Source organism: Kogia breviceps, chromosome 14 (genome assembly GCF_026419965.1).
Source record: "Kogia breviceps isolate mKogBre1 chromosome 14, mKogBre1 haplotype 1, whole genome shotgun sequence".
Lineage (NCBI taxonomy): Eukaryota > Metazoa > Chordata > Mammalia > Artiodactyla > Physeteridae > Kogia > Kogia breviceps.
In genome coordinates this window covers 38,841,891-38,863,883 of record NC_081323.1, presented here as the reverse complement: position 1 = coordinate 38,863,883, position 21,993 = coordinate 38,841,891, and the positions used below count along the sequence as shown (strand labels likewise).

The window sequence follows — 21,993 nt, the reverse complement described above, 5'->3', positions numbered from 1 at the left end:
CAAGCCCAAGGCAACCCACTAAAGAATGTATAGATCATTACACCATCTGACAATCAACCAACCCCCCAGAAACAAAGCTACCTAGCCAAATCACAGCTGACTACTGATGAGCTAGAGAACCCAGGTAAGACCAAATAAGACCCTCGGTTAACCCAGGGTAACTCACCAACCTGAAAAAACCACAAGGTAACAAAATATTTACTTTTGAAGCTGCTGACTTTTGGTGTGGTTTGTTACACAGCAATAGATAACTGATACACTAGCTTAGACTTATAAATAGACACATATTCAACTACCAATCTGACATCTCCATATAAATGGCTCACAGTAATCTTTTAAAAATCTACATCAGACTGTTGATTTTCACCCCAAGTCCAGATCCTCCCCTCTCTAGTCTTTTCCTCTCAGAAAGTAGCCCCACCATCCATCCAGTTCTTTGAATCAAAAATCTGGAAGATACTACTTAGTTTTTCCTTTCCCTTACCTCCCACACCGATCCATCAGCAAATTTTGTTGATTTAACTTTCTATATTTGTCTTGAATCTATTCACTTCTTCCCAGTCCTGCTTCCATCTCTTCTCCCAGGCTAAGCCTCTGCCACTTCTTACCTATAGCACTAGAGTAGCCTCCTATCTGGTTTTCTCCCTCTGAACATCTCTACACCATTTTTACACAAAAGCTAGAGTTTTAATTTTTAAATCCCACAAAATCATGACTCCCTCCTGCTTAAAACCCTTCAAAGACTTCTCACTACAATTAGAATCAAATAAAAATTCCTTATTATGACCTATAAGGCCCTACATGACCTCGTTCCTGCCATTCTCTCTATAATTCACTACACTGCAGCCACATTTACCTTCTCACTTCTTTTAGAATAACCAAGCTCCACCCATCTCAAGATTTTTATTCTTATTATTCATCTGCTACAAAATCTTTCCCCGTGTTCCCTGTTCTTTAACTGGTGGGCTCCATTCCATCCTCTCAAATTAAATCTCACCACCTCTTGGAGGTCTTCTCTGGACACTCTATTGAAAGTGGTATTCCTGCCCCACTCATTTTCCTCCATCATCCTATCCTGTTTAGCTTATTGAAATTCTTACAATTTCTGATTCTTGGTATGCTTATTTAACAATTTACTTTTTTGCCTGTCTTTCTACCAGATCAGAAATTCCAAGAGGGCCAAAAATTGTGTCTCCTTTGTTCATTCAGTATCATCAGTGTTAATCATAATTTCTAGCTCACTATAAGCATTTGGTAAATATGAATTGAATAAATGAATTTAACACAGTCCTTCCAAAAACAATAGCAAGTAGATTTTTATCACTACAATTTTACAAATAAGAAACTTGAAAGCAAAGATTATCTGTATCACCCTTTTCTCAGACCAGATAGAAGGGATGGAAACATAGTGACCAGGCTAATTTGTCAGAGAATGAATCTGTGACTGGAAACCAATAAACCTTTTGAGAACTTATAAAGGGCCTAATCCTTAATTCCTCAATTCCAGTGAGTTGAGAGAAAAGCAACTGTGCACTTGTCAGGAGGGGTGAGGGTCGTGTTTTAAAGGGATATGAAAAAAGAGATGCCCCAGCTCACATTAGAGTTTCCTACCCTGCACTGTTGCTGCAGCTCCCAGAGTCACATCCTCACACAACTAAATCCAGATGTAGGAAGGCAGAGGCAGACAATAAAGGCCTTTCTTATGTACCTCCCTCTTAGCAGAGAGGAAAATATTTCCCAGAAACCTCCAGCAGATTTTTGGTTACATTTCATTGGCCAGAATTCAGTCCCATTCCCATTTCTAGACAAATCATTTATAAAGGTGACCAAGATTGGCACATCTGGTTTACATTCATCACCATTCATCACCTGGGCTAGGCTGGTTGCCACACAAATGCATCAAGATTTGGTATCCATAACGAAAGGGGAGAGGGGATATTGATCATGCAAGCTACAGTATCTGACACAGCAATTAAATTACCCTGTGTTTTTTTGTCCCACTTTATCCTAGAAAGTAAAAGTACCATGGATTTAGTCTATAGACTAAGAAACTTAGAGTTCAATCTGATGACACCGAAGGTTACAGCCTACTTTTCTCAGAAATTGATGAACCCATATATTGTACCCAAAGAATGTCAACCTCTCATGTCCTGGAGATAGATAAATTTAAATACCAGGCACAGTGTAACAAAAGCAAACAATATAATAAGGCATTGTCCTGATGACAAACCTAAACTTGTCCTGATAAATAAATCAAAGCATGTTTTAAATTCAGTACTTTGTAAACAACCTAAATATGCTAATATAAAAATATTAGGCTAAATTTTAATGTCCTTCTCCTTATAAAAACAATTTTTATTTTCCACAAAATTAAACCTGTGTGTTTCTGTTTCACTGGCAGTCATACAAGAGTGCTGAAAAGTATGTATAGACTAATAGAGACAAGTTTGGCTTGGTGGAGCCAGCCTTAGACTGAGATTGGGAGACTGGATTCTAGTCCTGGGATTTCCAAAAACTGTCTGTGTGAACTTCAGCAAGTCACTTCATTTCTTCTTCTGTGAGATAAAGAGATGAAATAGACTGAGGACTTTCAAAGTTCTATAAATCTGTGATTATATCTGATATCCAAGTTGAAGCCAATTGGACATATAAAGATAATTGACACTAATAGTTATAACAAATAGCCCTCAAATTATAGTGGCTTTACACAGTAAAAGTTTATTTCTCACATAACAGTCCAGTTGGATTTGTGAGGCCTTCCTGGTGTCTCCTCCAAGCAATGTTCTCAAGGATCCAGCTCCATTCATCTTACGGTGCTACCATCCTCTGCATTTGGCTTCCATGGTTCCTGTAAAAGAAGAAAGAGTATGAAGAATAAAACAAGAGGTTTGGGGCTTCCCTGGTGGTGCAGTGGTTGAGAATCCACCTGCCAATGCAGGGGACACAGGTTCATGCCCCGGCCTGGGAAGATCCCACATGCCACGGAGCGGCTGGGCCCGTGAGCCATGGCTGCTGAGCCTGCGCGTCCGGAGCCTGTGCTCTGCAACGGGAGAGGTCACAACAGTGAGAGGCCCGCGTGCTGAAAAAAAGAAAAAACAAAGTAGGGCTGGGTAGTGTAGACTGGGAGACTGGAAAGAAGCAACAGGCTTGGTGAGTACTGAGCCAGTCTCTGCCACAAACATTTTGGAAATACTTCTTTCTCTGAATTCCACGTAAGTAGAGGGAGTATTAATCTCACTTTGAATATTTCCACTGTGTCACTCCTTATTCTATGTCCCCATGCACTATATATATATATATATATATATATATATATATATATATATATATATCACTGTTGGCTGGGAGCTCCCTGAAGGAAGGACCCGGTGTAGTTTGTACCCTTAGGTCTTAGCATAGTGGATGGCACATATTAAGGATTGGAGATCCTGGACAAATCAAAAAAGAGGAGATATTCTCAAGAGGGTCTTGCCAGGAAGGGTATTAGAGCTACCACACTGACTGACATAATAGTTCTTCTCTAGAGCAATTGCCAACTTTCCCTCTACCCTACCCTACAGTCCAGCACCACCACCCAACATAGCCTAACCCAGTGTCCACTCACAAAGTAGTGATTCTGCAGCTTACTAGAATTCCAAGATGTCCATACCCCAGACTGAGAAAACATCCCCATGGGAATCTTGTGTTTTCAGTAGACAGACCAGGAATGTACTTGTGAGCTCCCTTTATTTCAAGTTAAGGATGCATTTTAGTTGTTTTTTTTTTTTAACTCAACAATAATAAACTTTGTTGAAAGCCCAACTTCTAGAACTCTGCTATGCAATACAGCAGTCATTAGCCACATGTGGCTATTTAGATTTAAATTTATACTAATTAAAATTAAACAAAACTATAAAATGCAGTTCCTCAGTCACACTAACCATATATCAAGTGGTTTTTTTCTGTTTTTTTGTGTTTTTTTTGCTGTACGCAGGCCTCTCACTGTTGTGGCCTCTCCCTTCGCAGAGCACAGGCTCTGGACGCGCAGGCTCAGCGGCCATGGCTCACGGGCCCAGCCACTCTGCAGCATGTGGGATCTTCCCAGACCGGGGCACGAACCCACCTGCCCTGCATCAGCAGGTGGACTCTCAACCACTGCACCACCAGGGAAGGGAAGCCCTCAAGTGCTAGTAGCTAGTGGCTCATTAGACAATGCAGCAATAGAGCATTTTCTGGCATCACAGAAAGTTCTATGGACAGAACTGCTCTAAAAACAGCTTTTACATTAGTGTGTTCAGCTTTCTAGATCAAGTTATCTCTGCCTTATTTAATAGAAATTATGATAAACTCTTTTTAGGAAATTAAGAGGACCTATATTTTGCTAAAATTTAGCCATATGCATGCAGTCTCAAAATAAGTTTTACCTATTTGAAGGGTTGAGTCCACCCTCGAAAGCCAAATTTCATATCTCTAACATGAACAAAGTTTTCACTACCTGGAGCTCAGTGATCATTATACATTAATGGTTAAAAAAAAAAAAAAAAGAAAGAAAGAAATCTAGGATCTCTTGACATCTGGGAGAGAATATAAACCAAACAATGTAAACCCCTTTCTAGTAACAGTAAAAGCAAGAAAGAACTGAAAAAGAACCTTACCTATTTTTAACAGCATTATCTCCAGGCACATATCATTTTAAAGAATAAAATTCTATATTACCTTATTTGAATCACTGAAATGTGCTTATTCCTTATACTTGTTAACCTCTAAGCTGTATAAGATATGGCATTATTGTTTTTTATGTTTTTATAAAATTTATTTATTTTAAGCTGCATTGGGTCTTCATTGCTGCACTTGGGGGCTTTTCATTGTGGTAGCTTCTCTTGCTGCAGAGCACAGGCTTCAGTAGTTGTAGCTCGAAGGCTCTAGAGTGCAGGCTCAGTAGTTGCAGCTCCCGGGCTTAGTTGCTCTGTGGCATGTGGGATCTTCCTGGACCCTGGCTCAAACCCGTGTCCCCTGCATTGGCAGGCGGATTCTTAACCACTGCATCACCAGGAAAGCCCTGGCATTATTGTTTTTTAAGGTTAAAAGTTAGTCCACCCAAGAAGAAAGTGAATTGGCCAGAATCCTATTTCTTCACTGGTCCAGGAGCGGCAAGGACCCTACCTGACCATCTGGGCTAGTTATTGGAGCTGTTCATAAAACCTCTGGCTTTATTTCTCTAGGCATATGGAGGTACTGCACTTCCCCACCCCCTTAAGTAAGAGTGGCCCAATAACTTGGTTAACACAGTTAAATATGAACAGGAGTGACGTATGTATAGAAGCATATAAGTTCCTGTGCTTGGCTGATTCCCCCTTTCTCCCTTTGCTGACAATCACAGAATCCCACAGAAGTGGACGTTCATTAGTGAGGATGATGAAGAAAGGCCCCGCTAATCTGCATTGGACAAGTAGAGGGTAGAAGAATAAACTGTTGTTATGTTGAAGCCATTATGAACATGATGGTGTTTATTACTGCAGTATAATCTAACTTGTTCTGACCAATACATAATCCAAATCCAGGTCGTATGGCTTAAAATGCAAACAATGAGTTCTGAGTCTTTTGTTTCTATGAATAAAAATAGAAAGCTATATGTGTGCAGATCAAGAATTAGATAGAGGCAAGGGATCAAATTTGACAAAGTCAATCCTAGACCTGATTTCCTATATGCATTAAATATAGAAAGAAAAAATAGCTTGTGCATGTGAGCATAAGTCGTATGTAGATGTCTATTTAAACTCTGCTGTGAGCTTGGACCTCTTTTCCTGCCATGTTGAAGAAAAAAATACCATATAGGCTGTGTATATCTAAGATGCTTTTCCTACAAGAGCCTTAAAAGTTTCATTCCCCCTTTTCTAGGCATGATACTAAGAGAATATTTTTCCTTTAAGAATGAATAAACCACTGAGATTCACATCCAACTTGCTGAGTCACTTGGCTTCTGCTAGAATTTTAACTACAGGGATCTGAAGGCAGCAGGGAGAGAGAAAGACACACACACACACACACACACACACACACACACACACACACACTGATTTAGAGAGTGAGGGAGAAAGAGACTAATTCTATTACAGACAGAAAGAAGAAAATTTTATTAAGTCAAATGGAAAAACCAAAAATATTTGAAAGATTTGGCTAAGACATCTATTTTCTTACTCTGTAGTGGGATCCCAGAAGACAATATTTTAATAAAAATTGCAATGTAAGTAAAGTTTGAATTGGATTTTAATAGTGGAAAAAGCAAGGTCATTAGAGTGAAAAGATCTACGTTTTAAAAACCTTTTTTTATTCCAGGACCTGCACTACAAGCTGTTTGACTTTGACAAAGTCAGCTCCCTTTTCTGAGTCATAGTTTCCTCATCTATAAAAAGGAAATAATACAGCTTACCACAGAAGTTGCTAGGGAAGACAGAAGGTCATAAAATATGTTAACAATCTAGGAAGTTATCTGACACCAAGCAGAGATCACTAAATGTTTATTTCTTTTGTTTGTTTCACACCATCTCTTCTTAATTCTAATAGGAAGTTTCTCCATTAGGCTTCTTGAAGATAGCTGTAGGAGGGCAAACTGTAGTTGTTATTCTGACATTTAATGGAATACTGTGGGGTTTGTTTTTTTTTAACCTCCCTTATTATTTACTATTCAAAATAATTCTAAATAAGTTTATCCCCATTTTACAGAGGAAACAGAGGCTTACGGAGAATTAAAAATTTGTCCCAGTTCACAAGATAATCTTTTAGTAATCTACTGCCACAAGAATATGACACACATCCCCAAAACTCAGTGGCTCATAATGGCATTTGGTATGGCTCATCAAGCTGTGGGTCAACCGAGTAGTGCTGCTGACTTAAGGTGGCCTCAGAAGGGCCCAGCCATGCAGCTACAATCATCTGGAGTGTGGCAAATCTCTCTGGTCTATAGCCAAAGAACAACAAATAAGCAGCAGGAAGTAGAGTGATCTCTGGCTCCTTTATTGAATAAAATGGTGACCATGGATGCACTGACTAACCTTTCCTGAACCCTAAGCCAGGGATCTCCTTTGGTCCAATGCCTTAAACCCAAGCAGGCCTGGAGTAGGCAAATGAGGAAGCCTGTGGTTCTAATAGAAAGGCTGCCTCCATCTTCATGTTATCCTGAGAGAGATGACTGATAGCAGGACAGAAGCTACTAAAGTCATACAGACAGCATGTACAGATGCTTCCAACCCCCACCATTTCAAGGGAAGGACAATCAAGCTGGAGAATTCACCACAGTTGGAGATGATTACCGTTGATGCTTCAGCCCAGCTCCATGCCAATATGTGGTCCACAAATCAGCAGCACCAGCATCACTTGGGAGTTTGTTAGAAATGTGGACTCTTGGACTCCACCCCAGACCTCCTGAATCCTAACCTGAGAAGTACTGCTTCAGCAAGAATCACAAGGTCACACTATTGAAATAGCATCTGTAACCAGATTTGCTCTAGTAGGTAAATTTACTCTTCAAGCCCCAGCACCTTGTTGAGTCTCTGACCTCCGACCCAAGCTCTTAACACCTTCAGTTGTCCAACCAGCTCCATTCTCTGGAATGAGCATCTATTGTTTTTGCTTGTTCTACATGCATTCCCCATCTCCTTCTTTATTTATTTATTTTTACCTCATTCTGATTTTTCTTCGAGACGATTCACCTCCGTGTGTTCTGGATTGGACTTATCCTGGTTCTAGGAATAGGTATGTGATCCAGGCTAGGTAATTAGAGTACAAAACCCTTCCACAGTGATTGGTTCTGGAAGGAACACATGACCCAGACCTGGCCAAAGAAAAGAATAGTCATGGATTTTTCTGGAACTATTGGGAAAGTGGCATGCTCTTTTCTGCTGTTGACTATAGATGGTGGAGTCTATCTGAGAACAAAGTCAACACTTAGATGACAAGAGATAATTTTTTTTTTTAATTGACGTGATACATCTTTAATTAATTCAACTCCTTTATTTATTTATTATTTATTTTTGCGGTACGCGGGCCTCTCACTCTTGTGGCCTCTCCCGTTGCGGAGCACAGGCTCCGGACGCGCAGACTCAGCGGCCACGGCTCACAGGCCCGGCCGCTCCGCGGCATGTGGGATCTTCCCGGACCGGGGCACGAACCCGTGTCCCCTGCATCGGCAGACGGACTCTCAACCACCGCGCCACCGGGGAAGACCCAAGAGATAAATTTTTGATGACATTGTTTGAGCACCTGAATTCAGCCTTCTTTGAAGCCAGACCTGACCCCAGACTTTAAAATTATGTGAGCCAATATGTTCCCTTTTTTGCCTAAATTGTTATGATTTGGATTTCTATAACTTGAAAGCAAAATAGTTCTGATGTACAAAAGCCACTGCATGTTTCAAGCTTGCTGATCCACACAAGTCCTTAGCTCAACTGCCTGTCTCCTATTCCCCATCACCTGTAACATGGTCATTTTTCAATATCTAAATTCCAAAATGTTCATAATTGTATGCGCTGCCATGGTCACAAGAAGAATAGGGTTTCAAGATATAATTCTGGGCATGACCCTAGTGATTTGAGGGAGATGTAATTCTTCCCAAGTGTGACATAACCTGAGTGCTAGGTTCTATCTAGAACATCACTACTCAGAGTGTGGACCAGCAGCATCAACAGCACCTAGGCGCTTGTTAGAGATGCAGAATCTCAGTTACCACCTCAGATATTCTGAATCAGAATTTGCATCTTAACAAATCCCCAGGTAATTCATGGACACAAGTTGAGAAGTGCTGCTCTAAAACACATATCACATAGTAGAAACATGCTACTGCCTTGGAGTTAGAAGACTGGTCCTCCAAAGTTCTTCCTTTTTTTCAGTTTCCTCACCTGTGAAATGAACAGGGCATAATGTTTCAGAGATTTACATCAGCCTGGACTTTCTAAGACTCTTATGTTTTAGGGACCCTTACTCAAACAGACTGTGACAGTCTTGCATGCCAATTAACAGGAAAAGAGGGGGCAGAAAAACAAAAGTGTGTCTCTATCAGTCAGAAAACAATTGGTTGAACACTGTGTGTGACAAGACATCCACTTCCACTTAGAAACAATTTTTTTATTTTAAAGATGAGAAAACAAGCCCAGAGAGGTTAAGACATTTTTTAAAAAGTCACACAGTACAGACACAGCAGAGCAGGGATGAGAAGATAGAGCTGAGAAGGAACAAAAGAACAAAGGATAGTGTTTGAGCACTTGTGCTCTGGATCTGGGCTACCTAGGTCCTGGTACTTATTACTGGGTGTCCTTGGGCAAAATGCTTAACTGCTCTGTATCTCAGTTTACTCATCTGTTTAATGGGCTTTGTGATAGTTCATGAAACTTCATGAAGTTGTAGGAAGTTAAATCTGTAGTGTTTAAAATAATGCTAGAAACATATAACATCTTATATATGTTTGTTACGTAAATAAAAATAAATCTTGACTCCCTGTCTTAAGTGATTTCTGTGGTACATCCCAGCACTCTTGAGCCAGAATTGTCCCTCCTTTCCTTCAAGATTTTTTTGGCCACCATGCAATGTCTCTGAACTAGGCCTTACTAAATTCTTTTTTAAATTATTTAGATTTTTTTAGCATGATGAATATGAGTTAATTTAATATGAATTAATTACCGAATAATCTATTCTTGGTAGAAATTACTTGAGGCAGCAGGTTAGCTCAAAGGAGAAAGGAGAAGGGAGTTGAATAAAAAAGGATTGAATGGATGGAAAGGACCAAAAGGAAATAAACAGAGTAATTCTTGTTCATCAGTTTATCTGTGGCTTACCCACAGCAGTAGTTTGAAACACTGGATACACTTGGGAAGGTTTAAAAACATTTTCAGTGTCCAGGGCCCACTTGAACACAATTAAATCAGGATTTTTGGAAATGGTACAAATGTGCCAATGTTTTTTAAAGCTCCCTGTAGTAGGCTGAATAATGTCCCCCAAAGATACTAGGTTATAATCCCTGGAACCTGTAAACATTACTTTATTTGGAAAAAGGGTCTTGCAGATATGATTAAGTTAAAGACCTTGAGATGAGATGATTATCCTAGATTATCTGGGGTGAAACCTAAATGAAATCAGGCTGCATGTATCCTTATAAAGAGGGCAGGGAGAGATTTGGACATAGGTGCACAGAGAAGGTGATGTGAACCCAAGAGGAATGTGTATTCTGTGGCTGTTTAGTGGAATGTTCTACAGAAGTATGTTAGGTCTAGAGTGTTTTAGTGTTGTTCAAGTCTTTGATCCTTATTGATTTCCTGTGTAGGTCTTCTATCCATATTGAAAGTGGGGTGTTGATGTCTCCAACTATTATTGTTGAATTGTCTATTTTTCCCTTCAATCTGTCAAATTCGGGCTTTGCTGTTACACTTTTATGATTAAAATGTCCTTCTTTGTCTCTAGTAGCAATTTTTATCTGAAAAATCTATTATGTCTGTTATTAGTATGGTCACTGCATACTTCTTTTGGTTGCTTGTATAGTTTATCTTTTTCCATCTTTTTAAATTTCAAACTGTTTATGTCTTTGACTGTAAACTGGGTCTGGCAGTTTATATGGCAGCATATAGTTCAATTATGTTTTTTAAAGTCCATTTGACCAACTTCTGCCTTTTGATTAGAGTGTTTTGTCCATTTACATTTAATATAACTGATAAGGTAGGATTTATGTCTGGCTTTTTGCTATTTGTTTTCTTTATATCTTTTGTTTTTTCCCTTTATTTCTCCATAACTGCCTTCTTTTCTGTTAAAGTGATATTTTCAAGTATACAATTTTAATTTCCTTGTCATTTTCTTCTTTACCTATACTTTTCTAGGTATTTTCTTATAGTTGCCCTGAGATTACAATTATCATATTAACTTTAAAAATCTAGTTGAGATTAATATGAATTAATGATACCAGTTAATATTAATATTAATTAGTATTGAAACAATTTCAATGGCATATGAAAACTTTTCTGATATACCTCCAATTCCCTCTCTCCATGTTTATGCTATTATGGTCATACAAATTTCATCTTTATACATTGTAAACCCATCAACACAGTCTCATAATTATTGATTTATGCAGATGTCTTCTCATAGTAGGAGAAGAAAAAAATTACAAACAAACCAAAAAATACTGGCTTTTAAAATATATATATATTTATTTATTTGGCTGCACTGGGTCTTAGTTGCGGCATGCAGGATCTTTCAGTTGTGGCATGCAGGATCTGGTTCCCTGACCAGGATGGAAGCCAGGCCCCCTGCATTGAGAGCTCGGAATCTTAACCACTGGACATCCAGGGAAGTCCCAAAATATTGGCTTTTATATTTAACCATGTATCTGCCTTTACTGATAATCTTTGCTTTTTTCTTCATGTGGATTTAAGTCACTGTCTAAAGTCTCTCCATTTCAGGGAAAGCACTCCCTCTAGTATTTCTTGTAAGGCCACTCTACTGGCAGCAAATTCTCTCAGCTGCTGTTTTTGTTTTAATCTAAGAATGTTTTAATCTCTCCTTCTTTTCTGAAGGATAGTTTTGCTGAATATAGAATTCCTGGATAAAAGACTTTTTTTTTTTATCACTCTGAATATGTCATCCTATTGCCTCCCTGGTTTCTGATGAGAAATCAGCTGTTAATCTTATTGAGGATCCCTTGTCACTTCTCTCTTATTGCTTTCAAGATTCTCTCTTTGTCTGTTGCTTTTGAGAGTTCATGGTGCATTTAGGTGTGGATCTCTGCAGAGTTTTCCTACTTGGAGTTCATTGATTTTCTTGGATGTATAATGTTATTCCTCAAACTGGGAAGTTTGGGGCATTATTTCTTCAAATATTCTTTCCTTTTCTTTTCTCCTTTTCTTAGACTCCCTATATGGATATTCGGTATGCTTGATAGTGCCCCACAGGTCTCTGAGTCTCTTTTAATTTTTCTTCATTCTTTTTTCTGTTTCTCAGACTGAATAATCTTAATAATAATAATAGTAGAGACTTCCCTGGTGACACAGTGTTTAAGAATCGCCTGCCAATACAGGGGACACAGGTTCGAGCCCTGGTCCGGGATCCCACTTGCTGCAGAGCAGCTAAGTCTGTGCGCCACAGATACTGAGCCTGCAGTCTGGAGCCCATGAGCCACAACTACTGAGCCCGTGTGTCACAACTACTGAAGCCCATGCACCTAGACCTCATGCTCCACAACAAGAGAAGCCACCACAATGAGAAGCCTGTACACCACAACAAAAAGTAGTCCCCACTGGCCACAACTAGAGAAAGCCCACGTGCAGGAATGAAGACCCAATGCAGCCATAAATAAATACATACATAAATAATAATCTTAATAATAATAATCAATAATCTTAATCTAAATTTAATCTATCCTTAAATTTGCTGGTTATTTCTTCTACCAGCACAAATCTACTATTGTGATCCTCTAGTGAATTTTTCATTTTGGTTATTATACTTTTAATTCCCAATATTTCTATTTGAAGGGCTTCCCTGGTGGCGCGGTGGTTGAGAGTCTGCCTACCGATGCAGGGGACACGGGTTCGTGCCCTGGTCCGGGAAGATCCCACATGCCGCGGAGCGGCTGGGCCCGTGAGCCATGGCCGCTGAGCCTGTGCTCCGCAATGGGAGAGGCCACAACAGTGAGAGGCCCGCATACCGCAAAAAAAAAAAAAAAAAAAAAAAAAAAACCACATTCCCAATATTTCTATTTTGTTCTTTTAAAAATAATAACTATCTCTTTATTGATATTCTCTATTTGGTGAGTCACCTAATACTTTACTTTAGTTCTTTAGAATTTGTTTAATTCTTCAGCATATTTCTAATCACTGATTTTAAATTTTATCCAGTTAGTCTAATGCCTGAGTGTCCTCAGGAATAGTTTCTGCTGATGATTTTTCTACTGTTTATGGGTCATATTTCCTTGCATGTTTCAATATTTAGTTTAAAACTGAACATTTAAAACAGTATAATGTAGCAACTCTGGAAATCAGATTCTGCCACACACATCCCCATCATTTGTTGCTGCCACTGTTTGTTTGTTTAGTGGCTTTTCCAAACTACTTCTATAAAGTCTATATTCTTTGTTGTGTGTGTCCTAAAGTCTCTGCTATGTTAACTTAGTGATCAGCTAATGAATGGACAGATTTCCTTAAATGCCTTGCACCACTAAATCTCACAGTACTTGCAGAGAAGCTCTGTCTGTGTGTTAGGGTAGTGCTTCAACATTCTGGCAGGCAGTTTACAAGGCTGCCTTCGCCTTTGCTTCCTGTTTTTGCAGTCTCAAGAACATTCAGAGAATAAGGCCTTCTCAGATCTTTTGTGGGCATGCTCACAGCCCCATGCAAGTGAACGATCTTCTAGATTCCCAGGAATATATTGGAACTTTTCAAAGGCCCTATGGATATCTCATTTCTCAACATTTCTTTTTAAGTTTTTTGGTCAGTGCCTTGTTTGCCCCAACAGCTATCACTGCCTCAGGCAGCTGCTATGTTAAACATTTGCTGCTGACTGTTTTTGACAAATGCCCTGGGGAAAAGTCTGTTCACATTGATTGCGTTCTGATACATGTCAAATATAGACAAGCCCCGAGAGTAGTAGTTTCCAGGGAACTTTCAAACAGGTCAAGAAGTGACAGTTCTCTCTGGGTGGGGCTTCTAGGGAGTTCCAAACCAATTATGCCTCCCTTGATTGGCTTCTAGGCTCATCGTTTTCAAGGGTACTACAGAGCTGTGGAAAGGGGGATGGGAGTAGGAAAAGTTAAACGCTACAAAGTTTGCTGTTCTTACCTAGACTCAATCATTTTTCTTGAATATATTGTTTAAATCAGATTGTTATAAACCTTTTGTTAATTTCCGGAGGTTAAAAAAAAGAAGCTTTTGAAAAATTTTGCCAGTGCTCTCATTGCTTTATCGAAGAGCAGATTTTGGAGGTCCCTACTCCAGGATTCCAAAAGTGACTCTCTATGATCACTATTTTATTATTAAAACGTTGACCCCAACAGGACTCCTGCCCAGACATCGGCTCCCACATCTCACATTTAATCCAGACTCTCTATTTAGCATTACCCAGAAGAACAAAGAGATTAAAAATACACTTCAGGGAGTTCTTTTTTTCTTTTCCACTCTAAAAGTGGATGCCATTTTGACAGACTGAGCAAGCAAGTTTTTAGAATTGCCAAGGCATTATGAGACATATATTTCAGGTAGAACATTGCAGCCCACCCAAATCAGGAGTGCCTGCTTAAAAACATTTAAAAATTTTTTGACATCTCCACTATTTTTAAGAAGAGTAATATAGTCACATTAAAAAAAATTTTTTAATTAAAAAGTCGGGACTTCCCTAATGGTCCAGCAGTTAATACTCCATGCTCCCAATGCAAGGGGTCCGGGTTCGATTCCTGGACAGGGAACTAGATCCCCCATGCTGCAACTAAGAGCCTGCATATCACGACAAAAGATTTCACATGCTACAACAAAGGCGAGATGCAGCCAGATAAATAAATATTATTTTTAATATAAATAAATAAATAAAAATTTAAAATGTCTCCAAGAGTGGAATTGCTGAATCACATGGTAGCTCTATTTTTAATTTTTTGAGGAACCTCCATACTGTTTTCCATAGTGGCTGCACCAATTTACATTCCCATCAACAGTGCAATAGGGTTCCCTGTTCTCCACATCCTCACCAACACTTTTTATTTCTTGACTTTTTAATAATAGCCACACTGACAGGTGTGAGGTGATATGTCACTGTGGCTTTGCTTTGCATTGCCCTGATGGTTAGTGATGTTGAGTATCTTTTCATGTGTCTGTTGGCCATCTGTATGTCTTTGGGAAATTGTCTATTTAGGTCCTTTGCCTAGTTTTTAATCAGATTGTTTGGTTTTTTTTATATTGAGTTCTATGAGTTCTTCATATATTTTGGATATTAACCCCTTATGGGACATACCTTTGACAAAAATTTTCTCCCATCTAGTAGGTTGCCTTTTCATATTGTTGATGGTTTCCTTTGTTGTGCAAATGCTTTTTAGTTTGATGTAGTCTCATTTGTTTACATGTGCTTTTGTTGTCCTTGCCTGAGGAGACAGATCCAGCAATTCCAGTTCTGTGTATTTATCCAAAGAAAACAAAAACTCTAATTCAATATATATATATATATACACTCCAATGTTCATTGCAACTTTATAATAGACAAGATATGGAAGCAACCTAAGTGTCCACTGATAGATGAATGGATAAACTCAGACATAAAAAAGAATGAAATCTTGTCATCTGTGGCAACATGTATGGACTTAGAGGGTATTATGCTAAGTGAAATAAGTCAGACAGAAGAAGACAGATATTATATGTGGAATCTAAAAAACAAAGAAAGCAAACAAACATAAAACAAAAACGGACTCAAAGATACAGAGAGCAAACTGGTGATTGCCAGAGGGGAGAAGAGTGGGGAGATGGACAAAATAGTGGAAGGAGGGTTAAGAGGTACAAACTTCTAGTTACAAAATAAATATCATGGGGATGTAATGTACAACATAGGGAATATAGTCAATAATATTGTAATAGCTTTGTATGGTGACAGATGGTAACTAGACTTATTGTGGTGATCATTTAATAAGGTATAGACTTATTATGGTGATCATTTAGTAAGGTATAGAAATATTGAATCCCTATGCCATACACCTGAAACTAATATAATATGGTAAGTCAATTATGCTTCAATAAAATTTTTAAAATAAAATAAAATCATGCATTTTAGTGTTTATCCTTCTCCAAAGTAACCATCTTTAAATATTTCAGTTGTAAGTTCTTCTTAGTGTTTATAACCTTGATTTTAAATGATATAATCCTATTTCTTGATCTATCAACTTTAAATATTTATTAACTCTCTCTTATTAAATATTAGAACATGATCTAATTGGCCCTTTCTCCCTATTCTAACACCTCAACTTTGTTACTTCTATTAATTTTTGGTTTTCTGTTGGTTAATTTTGTATATAAATGTATGTTTAATCATATAATATGATTAAACTTTACTTTTTCTTCTATCAACTTTACACCCATTCTCTTAACCATTTACCATATAAAAATGGATAAATTGGAGCTTGTACATTAAATAAAACCTTTCCACCTTGTCCCTTCCCAAGCCCCTCCTTTGACGAACCCATTCTGAAAGTTCTATCATCACTTTTCTATAACATTTAGATTCTGTTAGATAAACTTAATTAAAACTTCTGTGCTTGATCTACAACTTGATTATAAACTTTGAAAATTAATTAATAACATTTAGAACATTATGATTATATAAATATTATTCACTGCAGAACCAGGTAGAATAGTATGTTTTAAAACATTCCTATAGCACTAAATCTTCACTATAATAACAAGAAAATAATGAAAGAGAAAGAACAAATGGAAAATCTTTCCTTAAGCTCCATCAAAATTTTCTCAAAATTGTGTCATATTTGAAACAAAAGTTTATAGCATAGCTTTGTTTTTCTTGGCATTTTTAAATAAGCACTTTTTATTTTTATTGCCATTAGGAGAGATCTATGTCATTTTCAGACCAATACTAGGATCATCCACCTTTCAAATCACACTATTTGTTAGATTATCTAATTTGCACTGATTTGTTTCTATACTTGCTTCCTAGCTTCAAAACTAGGAAATAAATTCTATATTAGTTCTAATATTTCCTAAATTTTTAGTCTTCTTGCATTTGGTGGATTCCTTTGTGAGCTTTTGTTTTGCTAGTGTACAATGCTCAGAAATTGTTTTGATTTGCAGAAAAAGCACAAGTGAACTTCCTGATTCTGTGTATATTTGGAAATGTCTTTATTTTGACCTTCATTCTTTATTAACATTTGGCTTGGTATAGACTTATAGACTAAAATTTATTTTTCTTGCAACATGTGAAGACTTATTCCATTGACCCTACCATCTGGATTCACTGATGAGAGAAGTTTGATGTTGATGTGATTCATGTTTCTTTGTAAGCAACCATCCTTTTCTCCTCTACAGAAATTCTTAAAATCTTCCCCAAGGAAAGTGGAAAATTATTCAAAAGAAGCAGCATATTAATTGTGTGGTGTTAACTTGTCAGTGAACAATACTTACATACTCGTGTTAATGGCTCAGTGATTATGTAAAGAAAACTCATGATATTGAAAAGATAAGGAGAGAAAAAAAGGGTGATTTAAGAGAGCTTGTTTATCATTGACCATAAGAGGAAATCAAATGATAGTCTATTTGATAAATAAAGAATTAACAATGTCTGGGCTTCCTTGGTGGCGCAATGGTTAAGAATCCACCTGCCAATGCAGAGACACGGGTTCGAGTTCTGGTCCGGGAAGATCCCACATGCCGCAGAGCAACTAAGCTCGTGCTCCACAACTACTGAGCCTGCAATCTAGAGCCCATGAGTCACAACTACTGAAGCCCATGCACCTAGAGCCCGTGCTCCACAACAAGAGAAACCACTGCAATGAGAAGCCTGCACACGGCAACAGAGTAGCCCGCAGCACCAAGCCTGCGTGCAGCAATGAAGACCCAGTGCAGCCAAAAATAAAATAAATAAATTTTTAAAAAAGCATTAACAATGTCTGCATATTATTTAGAAACTAAAAAGAATTTACCCAAAAGAAAAGATAATGTCATTGACAATTGTTACCTCTTCAAAATAGGATATAGATAAATACATAAAAAGATAACGTCAAGAGGAGAAAAGTTCTATAAAGAAAAATAATTCAGAGTAAAAGAATACAGAATGCTAGTGAATTGGATATTAGCCAAATTTAGCTAGTTTGGATTGTCAGAGAAGGTTCCTTTGAAAAAGTAGCATTTGAGGAAATGAGACATGAGAAGATCTGGGGAACAGTGTTTTGGGTAAAGTTAACAGCAAATGCAAAGGTCTTGAGGTGGGAGTGATTTTGATTGTACGGTGAACAACAAGAAGGCCCATGAGATCGTAATGAAGATAAATGGAGAGAGAGCACTGGGAAATAAATTTGAAGAGGTGGCCAGGAGCCTGATCTTACAGGTTAAGCAAAGAATTTCTAAGTGTGATAGGAGCCATTAAACATTTTTGAGAAAGATTTGTCCTTTAAAAGTATCATTGAGGCAGCTATGTGGAGAAATAGGGACTAGGAGACAAATTAGGATACTACTGTTAATAGTTCAGTGAGAGATGATGGTGATTTAAACTAATATAGGATCTGTGGATGGTTGAGAAATGGTTACATTTTTTAAATGTATTGAAAGTAGAACAACATTTGCTTATGGGTTAGACGTACATGTGACAGAGATGAGTGAAATACGATTTTTATCCTGAGAAAGTAGGTGAAGGTAGTTGCCATTCATAACATAGGGAACACTGGGAGGGAAGCCATTTTGGAGTTAAAAATCACAAATTCTACTTCATCCATGCTAGGTTATATATCCATATTTGCTTTATATTTAAGTGCAAATATTGTGTAGGATGTTAAATATACAAGCTGAGGTTCAAGAGATAAATAGGACTAAACATGTAAATACAAGAGCATTAATAGATATATGCTCCTTGATGTTCTAGAATTGGATAAAATCACCAAGAAATGAGTGTACAGAGAGGAGAAAAGGTCCTTGACCTGAGTCCATAGAGTAGGGAAGATGAAGAAAAGGCAAAAAAGGAGAATGCTAAGATGCTTCTGAGTGTTAGGTTAGTAAACAGGACATCTTGTGATATCATTAATTAAGAATGTAAGAATGCTCTTTGACATTGGTTTCAGCAATATTTTTGGAGGTATGTCTCCTCATGCAAGGGTTACAAAACAATAATAAACAAATGGGAATACATCAAACTAAAAGACTTTTGCACAGCAAAGGAAACTATCACTAAAACAAAAAGGCAGTCTCCTGAGTGGGAGAAGGTATTTGTAAACGATATATCTGTTAAGGGGTTAATATTCAAAATACATAAAAAATGTTCATACAACTCAGCATCAAAAAAACAAACAATGCAACTACAAACTGGGCAGAATAAACAGTTTTTTCATAGAAGACATGCTGATGGCCAACAGCCACATGAAAAAATGCTCAACATCACTAATCATCAGGGAAAACACATCAAAACCACAATGAGATATCATCTCACACCTGTTAGAGTGGCTATTATCAGAAAGTCAAGAAATAACAAGTGTTGGCAAGGATGTGGAGAAAATGGAACCCTATTGCACTGTGGATGGGAGTGTAAATTGGTGCAGCCACTATGGAAAACAGTATGGAGGTTCCTCAAAAAAATTAAAAATAGAACTACCATAAGATCCAGCAACTCCACCCCTGGAGTTCAAAAATTTATATGCACCCCTATGTTCAGAGCAGCATTATTTACAATAACCTAGATATGGAAGCAACCAAAGTGTGTCCATTGATGGATTAATAAATAAAGAAGATGTGGTGTGTGTGTGTGTGTGTGTGTGTGTATACACGTGCATACATATATATGTTACATATTTTATACATATATAATGGAATATTACTCAGCCATTAAAAAATAAAATCTTGTCATTTGTGTCAACATAGCTGGATCTAGAGGGCATTATGCTAAGTGAAATAAGTCAGACAGAGAAAGACAAATACTGTATAATTTCACTTATATGTGGAATCTAAAAACAAAACAAATGAACAGACATAACAAAACAGAAACAGATTCATAGATAGACAACAAACAAACAGAAGGTTGTCAGAGGGGAGGAGGTAAAGGAGATTAAAAGGTACAAAGTTCCAATTTCAAAATAAATTAGTCACAGGGATGAAATGTACAGCATGGGGAACATAGTCAATAATATTGTAATAACTTTGGTGGTAGATGATAACTAGACTTGTCGTGATGATCATTTTATAATGTATAGAAATATTGAATCACAATGTTGTATGCCTGGAATTAGCATAGTGGTGTAGGTCAATTATACTTCAAGTTAAAAATGAGGAAACTGAGAAAACAGAGTTGAATAACTTGTCAAAAGTCACACAGTTAAGAGTAGAACCAGGATATATATAAACACAGGCAGTTTGGTTCTTGAATCTGTGCTGTGCTGTCTCAAGAGAGCCAGAATTTGGCCGCTCTGAGGAATATAGTGCAAAAGGGAAATTTTCATAGTGAGTAGAGCCATCTGTGTATGAAAAGGCTTGCCTTTCTGAGGTGGTAGCTAGTCCCATATAACTGCAGGTGTTCAAATACAAGTTGGACTACCACTTGGCCAAACTAATCAGTCTTAATATTCAAAGTGTTATCCATGGATCAGCAGAAGTGACACCACCTGGGAGCTTGATAGAATTTCAGGCTCCTCCTCAAGACACTGACTTTCAAAGTTTAAGAGTCACTGTAGCACAGGGTCTTTGTGAACCAGAGTAATAATAAAAGGGTGAGGAGCATGACTGTATTGCCAGACAGGCCTCAAGGTGAATCTCAGCTAGGCCAATTCTTAGCCATGTCATTTATTCATCTAAGCTTCAGTTTCTACATCTGAAATGGGTTGATAATTGTATTCCCATGGGGTTGCTGTGAGGACTTAATGAGTTTATACATGTAGAGCACTCATCACAATGCCTAATATCTTATAAGTACTCAGTAATTGTAAACCACTAATAGGAATATGCATCAGATGTAAGGCTGGACCAGATAAATACCTCTGAAGATCCCCTTCAAGAAAATTTTTTTTTTTTTTTTTTGTGGTACGCGGGCCTCTCACTGTTGTGGCCTCTCCTGTTGTGCCAAGAAAAGATTTTTAAAAATAAAGAATATAAGAGGAGGAGAGTGGAAGAAATCCACTGATGCATAAATATGTTGAGTTTAAGACACCTTGATTCCTCAGGTAAGAGTATTCAGTAAGAAGCTAGGAAGATGCTTTTGAAGCTCATGAGAGAAGGTGGGACTGGAAATATAAAATGAAGAGTCATATATAAATAATGGCTAAACTAAGGGCATGGATCAAATATTTTTAAGATAACATGTGAAGGAAGGAATAGGACATTGGGTTCTCTTGATGTACTGTGGTCAGTTCAGGAGTCTGGAAAATCAATCAGAATTCTCATGTATTAACTGGGATTAAAATAATAATTACTTTTACACATACCTCAGAGAATGGTGAGAATATAATGAGATCACGTGTGTGACAGTGCTTTACAATTTGTACAAACGTGAGCTGTTCAATATTCTTCTCTTTGACTTAGAGTACCAAAGTTTTCGTGGTGGAGAGTCCGGACCTGATCCATGGACATATGGAGCTCCCAGAGGGTTTGTGTGGGGCTCAGGGAAATGTCCAGCTTAACCTGCTGGGCACCGCAATTTTACTGCTTCAACCCATCTGCTATGGAAAACGAGAAGCCAACAGAAAAGGAAGAAACAGGTGAGAGCACCTGATAGAACACTTTAAAAAATGGATGAGTGGTACAGATTGTCAAGTGAAGTCAGAGGTTAAAAAGATGGGAAGTCCATTGGTTATGACCAAGAGATCTCTGATGCTATCTGCTGAGATATTAGAGTGCCTTGTCCAGCCTGGTACCTGTTGGCTGGCAGAACTGCACTGCTCTTCACGGTCAACACTAATAGAATTGTGCCAGATAGCCTTGCTCCATCCCAGCCATATCCTGAATTATTCACATCAACCCATCTCAACCTGATTTTCACTGCCAGAGCTCCTGGCTCTTGCGATCAATTCTGATTTAAGATCTCATATTATCCCCTCAAAACCAATATTTGACATAGCTGTTCTGTTATGACTTCTGGCTGACTCTCTAAAGTATATTTTGAGTGCTTCTTCTGACCCAATTCTTATTTATGGTCCTTATTAAGTATTGATCTCTGAATTCCTTTCTTGATTGTACTTGGCACTATTTTATTTGGAATATGTTTCTTCTGTTTACTCCAGGTAATCATCTTGCCAGCCTAGATCCTCTCTTGAAATTCACCCCAACCACACTTTGTGGTCAGTGATCCACAGACTCATCCCATTAG

General features: G+C 37.9%; 1 protein-coding gene across 1 annotated transcript in view; it reads left to right on the top strand.

Annotated features, from left to right (window-relative positions):
* SNAP25 (synaptosome associated protein 25) overlaps positions 1-21,993 on the top strand; it is a 158,286-nt gene that overhangs the window by 49,201 nt on the left and 87,092 nt on the right. The window contains exon 2 of the mRNA XM_067012692.1: positions 21,210-21,385. The gene's annotated coding sequence lies outside the window, so the exon portion shown is untranslated. The remainder of the gene's footprint in view (positions 1-21,209; positions 21,386-21,993) is intronic.